The sequence below is a fragment of the Oryctolagus cuniculus genome, chromosome X (genome assembly GCF_964237555.1).
Source record: "Oryctolagus cuniculus chromosome X, mOryCun1.1, whole genome shotgun sequence".
Taxonomy (NCBI): domain Eukaryota; kingdom Metazoa; phylum Chordata; class Mammalia; order Lagomorpha; family Leporidae; genus Oryctolagus; species Oryctolagus cuniculus.
The window spans coordinates 74,673,804-74,683,141 of NC_091453.1; the positions used below are offsets into that span (position 1 = coordinate 74,673,804).

Sequence of the window (9,338 nt, forward strand, 5' to 3'; positions counted from 1 at the left end):
TGCCTAACAGTTAAGACCAGCTGTGCCTCTCCTTTTGCCTCATCCAACACTCATTTTGTAGAAGACTGTCCTGATTAAAGATTCTGAATTACTAAGGATAGGATGAATTTAAGTTCCCATTGGCCATTATTTTTTTTTAATATTTTATTTATTTTATTTGAGAGTTAGAGTTACAGACACTGAGAGGGAGATACAGAGAGAAAGGTCTTCCTTCCATTGGTTCACTCTCCAAATGGCCACAACGGCCTGAGCTGCACCAATCCGAAGCCAGGAGCCAGTTGCTTCTTCCTGGTCTCCCATGCGGGTGCAGGGTCCAAGCATTTGAGCCATCCTCCATTGCCTTCCCAGGCCATAGCAGAGAGCTGGACTGGAAGTGGAGCAGCTGGGACTAGAACTGGCGCCCATATGGGTGCCAGTGCTGCAGATGGACTGACCTACTGCACCATGGTGCCGGCCCCCATTATTTGTTTTTAAGATTTATTTATTTGAAAGGTAGAATTACAGAGAGACAGAGAGAGAGAGAGAGAGAGAGCGAGAGAGAGAAAGGGATAGAGAGAGATCTTCTATCTGCTGGTTCACTCCCCAAATGGGCACTGGGACTGGGCAAAGCTGAAGCCAAGAGCCTGGAACTACATTTGTGTCTCCCACATGGGTGGCAGGGGCCCAAGTACTTGGGCCATCTTGTACTGCCTTCCCAGGCACATTAGCAGGGAGCTGGATCAAAAGCAGTGCAGGGCCAGTGCTGTGGTGTAGTGGGCTAAGCCTCCGCCTGCAGAGTTGGAATCCCTCGTGGGCACTGGTTCTAGTCCCGGCTGCTCCTCTTCCGATCCAGTTCTCTGCTATGGCCTGGGAAAGCAGAAGAAGATGGCCCAAGTCCTTGGGCCTCTGCACCCATGTGGGAGACCAGGAAGAAGCGCCTGGCTCCTGGCTTTGGATCAGCACAGCTCCGGCCGTTGCGGCCATCTGGGGAGTGAACCAGCAGATGGAAGACCTTTCTCTCTATCTTTCCCTCTCTCTGTAACTCTACCTCTCAAATAAATAAATAAAATCTTTGAAAAAAAAAGTGGTGCAGAAAGGACTTGAACTGGCACTCATATGGGATGCTGGCACCACATGTTGCCCCTGGCCATTAATTTTAACAGTTGAGTCTTACTCATGTTCAACAGGTTTAGAAAACAGGTTTGGCTCTGATTTGCACTGCTTTATTAAACTGTTTTGCGAATAGGTTAGTTTCACAGTTCACTAAAAACTTTAAAATGTTTGGGCACTCTAAAATTAGTGTAATTCATTCTGGTTTTGGCTCTGACAAGCATATAGACCATTAGAATTAGAAGTCATCTTAGGGGCCGGTGCCGTGGCTCACTTGGTTAATCCTTTGCCTGTGGCGCCGGCATCCCATATGGGCACCGGGTTCTGGTCCCAATTGCTCCTCTTCCAGTCCAGCTCTCTGCTGTGGCCCGGGAGGGCAGTGGAGGATGGTCCTGGCACCCGCATAGGGGACCAGGAAGAGGCACCTGGCACCTGGCTTCGGATCGCCGTAGCTCCAGCCATTGTTGTCATTTGGGGGGTGAACCATCTGATGGAAGACCTTTCTCTCTCTCTCTCTCTCTCTCTCTCTCTCTCTCTCTCACTGTCTGTAACTCTACCTGTCAAATAAATAAGCAAATAAATCTTTTTTTTGAAAGAAGTAATCTTAATCCAAATGTAGTGTGATTAATGAGCAGAGATACCAAGGCCAGGAAGCAGTCTTTTGTCATGCTGGCATAAGGCCCAGTTGGATTCATACCAAAAAGACTGAGCCCTGAACAAAGAGGAGTATTTCCATATATATGGGTTTAGCCTCTGTATCTCCCTTATATGGCTACATGCATACATTTGGTTGGGTATTCTAATGTTACATGGCAGCCATAGGAATTGATGCAATACTGCCCATGTGTACACAGTTACTGATGATGTTTCTTTCACACACATACTGAGCACTAGTCTGTCGAGCTGGCAAGGGTTAATACCCTTGCTCTGTTTAGCAAGCAGAAGCCAAAATGGTTACATATAAGCAGATAATAACTACACTTGAAGCCTTCATAGGCAAGCAGATAATGACCACATTCCATTCCCAGGGTAAGTTTCTTTTTGCTCTTTTTTTCTGATCTTGGGAAGGCCTCTACCACACAAACATCTTTTTATTAGGCCATCAAGAAGTACTTACCTTTCCTAAAGTCACAAGGCCACCAGATCCAGGGCTACAAATTGTGTCTCCTGATTACCATGCAGGAACCTTATATAATCCATATACTGCTTATGCTCAAGAGTCCATGCTTTATACTGCATTTAAAGGTTCACCACCTTAACTTACTCATTAGAAATTCTGACAAGACACATATCTCTTTCTATCTCTTATATATTATATAGCAAGGTAATAAAAAAAGGTACAACCTGAGTGTTCAATAGATTGCTTAAATGGTGTTTATATGATGGAACCCTATGCATCAGCAATACATTGGAAAATGCCCACAATATGCAGCATGACTAGCATCCCAATTATATAGCATAATTACTTAAGTTCTTAAAACTAGCTATATAAAATAAATACAATGAAATATTAACACTAGCTATCTGAATTATGGTACTATAGGTGATTATTTCTTATTTATATTTTTATGGTAAATGCCAAATTTTCTCACTGCACAGCTGCTGTAAAGAACAGCATGGCAGCTCCTCAGGAAGTTAATCATATGACCCAGCAATTCTACTCCAAGGTATATACCCAAGAGAAATGAAAACAAATGCTCACACACAAAAAATAGTGCACAAATGTTCAGGACATCATTATTCATAATAGCCAAAGACTGGAACAGCCCAAATGTTGACCAACCAATGAGTGGATAAACAAAATGTATAATGGATTATTAGTTATAAATAAAATGGAATGAAGTACTGATTCATGCCACAACATGAATGAACCTTGAAAACATGTCTAACTAAAAAAGCCAGGCACAGGGACCAGCACTGCAGCATAGCAGGCATCCCATATGGGTGACAGTTCGAAACCTGGTTGCTCCACTTCCAATTCAGTTCCCTGCTAATGTGCCTGGGAAAGCAGCAGAGGATGGTCCAAGTGCTTGGGTCTCTGAACCCATGTGGGAGACCCAGAAGCAGCCCTGGGATCCTGGCTTTGGCTTGGCCCAGTCCTTGCCGTTGTGGCCAATTGGGGAGTGAACCAGTGGACGGAAGATCTCGCTCTGCCTCTGCCAACTCTTTCTTTTCTTTTTTTTATTTTTAAAGATTTATTTATTTATTTGAAAGTCAGAGTTCCACAGAGAGAGGAGATCGAGAGAGAGAGAGAGAGAGAGAGAGAGAGTGAGAGAGAGGTCTTCCATCTGCTGGTTCACTCCCCAATTGGCCTCAACAGCCAGAGTTGCATCAATCTGAAGCCAGGAGCCAGGAGCTTCTTCCAGGTCTCCCACGTTGGTTCAGGGGCCCAAGGGCCCAAGGACTTGAGCCATCTTCCACTGCTTTCCCAGGCCATAGCAGAGAGCTGGATCAGAAGTAGAGCAGCTGGGACTTGAACTGGTGCCCATGTGGGATGCCGGCACTGCAGGTGGCGGCTTTACCCACTTTGCCAAAGGGCTGGTCCCAACTATGAATTTCAAATAAATAAATAAATGAATAATTTTTTTAAAAAGCCAGACATGAAAAGTAACATATTGTATGGTTCCAATTACATGAAATGTCCACAATAGGCAAATCTCTAGGGAGACAAAAAAAGTAGATTAATACAAGTAGGAAAGGGAAGTGGAAAGTAACTGCTAATGGGAACACAGTTTGTTCTTGGAGTGATAAAAATGCAATTCTGAATATACTAGAATCATCAAATTGTACACTTTAAATGGGTGAATTTTCTGGTATATAATTCCTATCTCAAGATGTACACACACACACACACACACACAAATCCAAAGAGGAGAGTGTTTGTCTCACTGGTTAAGACACCAGTTAGGACTTTCACTTCCCAAATCAGAGTGCCAGGGTTAACTCCCAGTTCCTGCTGTTGATTTTAGCTTCCTGGCTCAAATAGATGGGTTCCTGCCATCCACATAGGAGACCTGAACTGAGTTCCCAGTTTCAGCCCAGGGCCCTTGTGGGCATTTGGGGAAGGACCTGTAGGTAACAGTGCGCTCTCTTTTCTTTTCAAATAAGTAAATTGCAAAGGTTTTATATAGTGCATGTGAAAGAATTAATTTCAACATTTATTTATATTTATTTGAAAGGCACAGAGAGAGACAGAGATATCCTCCATCCAGTGATTCACTGGTCACAACAGCCAGAACCACTCCACCTGGGTCTCTCATGTGGGTGGCAAGGACTCAAGTATTTAAGCCATCATCTGCTACTTCCTAGGGTGCAATTTAGCAGGAAGCTGGATCAGAAGCAGAAGTGGGACTGGATCCCAGGTGCTCAGATACAGGATGCGGGTATATATATATATATATTTTTTTTTTTGACAGGCAGAGTGGACAGTGAGAGAGAGAGAGAGACAGAGAGAAAGGTCTTCCTTTTGCCATTGGTTCACCCTCCAATGGCCACCGCGGCCGGCGCGCTGCGGCCGGCACACTGCGCTGATCCGAAGGCAGGAGCCAGGTGCTTCTCCTGGTCTTCCATGGGGTGCAGGGCCCAAGTACTTGGGCCATCCTCCACTGCACTCCCTGGCAACAGCAGAGAGCTGGCCTGGAAGAGGGGCAACTGGGACAGGATCCGGCGCCCCGACCGGGACTAGAACCCGGTGTGCTGGCGCCGCAAGGCGGAGGATTAGCCTAGTGAGCTGCAGCGCCGGCCAGGATGCGGGCATTTTAAGCAGTGGGATTAACCTGTTGTGCTACAGTGCCCACATCTGGATTTTGATTTTAGGCATTTATTTTAGTATTTGGGTATGTCCAAACTTAGATGCTTATCAGCTCCTCAATAAACCCTGACATCCTAAGTCGTTAGTCTGCTTCGTCCTTGAGCTTCTTTGTCTCATTTAGATGAATTTCATGTGCAACCCTAAACACTGGGCTTAAGAAACTGGCCATAGGGGCTGGTGTTATAGCATAGCAGGTAAAACCACTGCCTGTGACACCAGCATCCCATTTGGGGGTCAGTTCATGTTCCAGCTGCTCCACTTCTGATCCAGCTCTCTGCTAATGGCCTGGGAAAGCAGCAGAAGATGGTCCAAGTGTTTGGGCCCCTGTCACCCATGTGGAAGACCCAGGTGAGGCTCCTGGCATCTGGCTTCGGCCTGGCTCAGTGCTGGCTGTTGCAGCCATCCGAGGAATAAACCAGAGGATGGAAGCTCTCTCTCTGTCTTTTTAGCTCTCTGTAACTCTTTCAAAATAAATAAATAAACAAATCTTAAAAAAAAAAATCCTCCAGCCATAAGGTTATTAATTTTACTATTTCTTTGTTTCCCATTGACACAATAATATTATTACAAATTTTATTTTAGGGGCCGGCGCTGTAGCACAGCTGTTTAGGCTACTGCCTGTAATGCTGGCATTCCATATGGGTGCCGGTTTGAGTCCCGGCTGCTCCATTTCCAATCCAGCTCTCTGCGAATGTGCCTGGGAAAGCAGTGGAAGATGGCTCCAGTCCCTGGGCCCCTGCACCCACGTGAGAGACCTGGAAGAAGCTCCTGGCTCCTGGCTTTAGCCTGGCCCACCTGGGTCATTGCAGCCATTTGGGGAGTCAATCAGCAGATGGAAGATCTCTCTGTATCTCTCTGTCTCTGCTTGTCTCTCTCTCTGTAACTCTACCTTTCAAATAAATAAATAAATCTTTCAAAAATTTATTTTAAATGACATAACTGCTTGGGGACAGAGTGTTATGAATTGAATTGTGTTCCCTCAAAATTCTATGTTGAAACCCTGACTCTAGTACCTCAAAATGTGATTGTAACACAAGACATGCCTTTAAATGAGTAAGTTAAAATGAGTTTGTTAGGATGGCCCCTACTCCAATCTGACTGGTGATCTCATAATAAGGGGAGATTAGGACATAAAAAAAACTACCAGGGGCACATGTGCACAGCAGAATGACCAAGTAAAGAAGCAGCAAGAGGTGTAGCCATGTACAAGCCATGGAGAGAGATCTCAGAAGAACCCATACCTGCTGACGTCTCTTGATCCTGAGACTGCTACTAGAACTGAGAAAATTACTTTCTGTTGTTTAAGCCACATAAGTTGTGATATTTTGTTAGGCAGTCCTAGCCTCATACAGTGGACTCCAAGTATGGATCTGTCAGACTTCCTTCTATAAATGTCCACAGCTGAGGCAGACATTTGGCACAGCAGTTAAGCTGCATCTTGGGTTGCCCATGTTCCATATCAGAGTGCCCTGGTTCAAGTCTACACTCTGCTCCTGATCCCAGCTTCCTGCTAATGTGCACCATGTTAAGCAGTGGTCATAGCCCAAATACAAATAACAATAAATAAACCAGACAATTCAATGTTTACAAAAGCATATAAAATCTATTAATTCGCTATTAAAATAAAGAGGTTCACAGCATACCAATGACCATGTACTCAACTTTCAGAGTGTCCTATTTTCTAATTCTTGCATGATTAATTAGAAAATTGGGTTTCTTTTTTTTTTTAATAGACCATTAAGCAGTCATTTAGAGACTTTAGCATTTTTTTTAAGATTTATTTACGGCCGGCTGTGACATAGTGGATGAAGCCACTGCCTGCAGTGTTGGCATCCCATGTGGGCACCCAGTTTGAGTCCCAGCTGATCCACTTTTGATCCAGCTCTCTGCTGTGGCCTGGGGAAGCAGTGGAGGATGGCCCAGGTCCTTGGGCCCCTGCACCTATTAGGGAGACCTGGAGGAAGTTCCTGGCTTCTGGCTTCAGATCTGCCCAGCTCTGGCAGTTGTGGCCATTTGGGGAGTGAACCAAAACCTCTCTCTCTCTCTCTCTCTCTCTCTCTCTCTCTGCCTCTGCCTCTCTGTAACTCTGCCTTTCAAATAAATAAATCTTTTAAAAAATTAAAAAAAGATTTATTTACTTAATTGAAATTGAAAGGCACAGATACAGAGAGAGAGAGAAAAGAGAGAATCTTCCATTCACTGGTTCACTCCTCAAATGACTGCAAAGGCCAAGACTGGCCCAAGCCAAAGCTGGGATCCAGAAGTTTCTTTTGGGTCTCTCACGTGGGTGCAGAGGCCCAAGGACTTGGGCCATCTTCCATTGCTTTCCCTGGCACATTAGCGGAGAACTGGATTGGAAGTGAAGCAGCCAAGACTTGAACTGGTGCCCATATGGGATGCTAGCACTGCAAGCGGAGGCTTAACCTACTGTGCCACAATGCTGGCACCAAAAAACTAGGTTTCTATTTAACTAAAAGCAGAAAGTGCAAAGCCATGCCATTTACATCCTTTGAGAAGTTCACGGCTTCCTGCCTAATGCACACCTTGGAAAGTAGCTGATGGCTCAAGTGCTTAGGTCCTTGCCACATACATGGGAGAGTAGGTTTGACTTTCCAGCTTCTAGCTTTGCCCCCCCCCCCCAGTCCTGGCAATTCCAGGCATTTGGGAAATGAACCAGTTGATGGAAGATCCCTTTCTCTCTGTCTCTGCTTTTCAAGTATACAAAAATAAATGAATAGGCTGCTTCTCCAGCCTCTGAGGGTCTGGGGAGCTCTGGGAGCCTCGCTGCTCGGGACCCACACTGGGGTGGGGGCATAGTCTCTCTCGACCACATGGGGAGGCAGAAGTGGACTTGCCCCAGGCTGCCCCAGGCTGCCCTAGGCTGCCCCAGGGCCCCGAGTTAAGGACCAGTTCTCACCGCACATTCTCCACATGGGTGGAGGCTGCCAGGAATATTTTAAAGGAAGCTGGGCTACTCACAAGTTACTACATAAGAAAGAAAAGGATGAAAAGGCAAAGCAAGAAGTGTCTTCCCGGTCTGTAGAGGGTGATAGTAACATTGACCCATAGGCAAGTTATTGATATACTGTAAACTCAGACCACACTACCTGTTGATGCCAACAAGGCCAGAACCAAGTTATATTCAAAGGCCAGACTATGCTGATTATCCCCTAGGAATGTCTGAATCTGAACAGGCTCTTAAAGGTACTTCTCAAATAAAATGGCATGTATGTAGACTAGTATGTATGCTAGAGAAGTTTTGGACATTGCTGCAGGGATGATCAAACCAGGTGTAACTACTGAAGAAATGCTGTACATTTAGTATGCACTGTAAGAAGTTGCTATCCTTCTCTGAATTATTATAATTTCCCAAAGTCTTATTGTAGCTCAGTGAAGTCATCTGCCATGGAATTCTAGGCAGACGGCCCTTGCAAGAAGGTGCTATTGCTAATGTGGACATTGCTCTGTATCGTAATTGTTATCAATCACGGGGACCTGAATGAGACGTTTTTTGTTGGCGAAGTGGATGAGGGAGCACGGAAACTTGTTCAGATCACGTATGAGTGTCTCATGTAAGCTATCCATGCAGAGAAACCTGGTGTTCATTACAGAGAATTGGGAAACATTATTCAGAAACATGCCCATGCAAACAGGTTGTCAGTTGTTCGAAGCAATTGTGGGCATGGGCTCCATAAGCTTTTCCCACCCAGTTCCCAATGTCCCTCATAATGCCAAAAATAAAGCAGTTGGAGTAATGAAGTCAGAACATGTATTTACAATTGAGCCAGTGATTTGTGAAGGTGAGTGGCAGGATGAAACCTGGCCAGGTGGTTGGACCGTGGTGATGAGAGATGGAAAACGGTCTGCTCAGTTCGAGCACACGCTGCTGGTCACGGACACTGGCTTGTCATTTCCTGACCCAGCGGCTCGACAGTGCACACCTCACTTCATGTCCCAATTCTAGCTTTCTCCTGCGATGAGACGGCGTCTCTATAATTTCTTATCGTACTGTGTATTTTGTTGAGAATATGGAAGGAAGAGGAAATTTTTTTGATTAGTTTTGTTTTGATGGTAGATAAGACTACAGCATTCGATATGTGTCCTCAAGAACTTGTCTTGAGTCTGAACAGGCCGAGAAGAATAGAGAGAACCTTGCTCAACTCAATCCCTGTCCCCATCTCTGCACAGCTGTTTTCTCATTTGCCCTTTTAATACTTTTACTTAAACCTGCTTCTAGTTGCTTTTGTCACTGCTGCAAACCAGCCATCAAGAGCCAGTTGTTTTCCAGGTGAGTGCTGAAGATGAGAATCCTTGGAACTTTAGCAATCAATGTCTGTTTAGATTTTTTTGTATTTTATATATATGGATACATTTTGAATTCTATAAACATAATTATGGAACACTATGTGACCTGGGGTTTGTGCTGATTCTACTGACA

The 9,338-nt window shown here is 44.9% G+C and overlaps 1 pseudogene; it reads left to right on the top strand.

Annotated features, from left to right (window-relative positions):
- The first annotated feature begins 7,706 nt into the window (after positions 1–7,706).
- Positions 7,707–8,917, top strand: LOC100351537 (methionine aminopeptidase 1 pseudogene; annotated as a pseudogene).
- Positions 8,918–9,338: the final 421 nt, after the last annotated feature.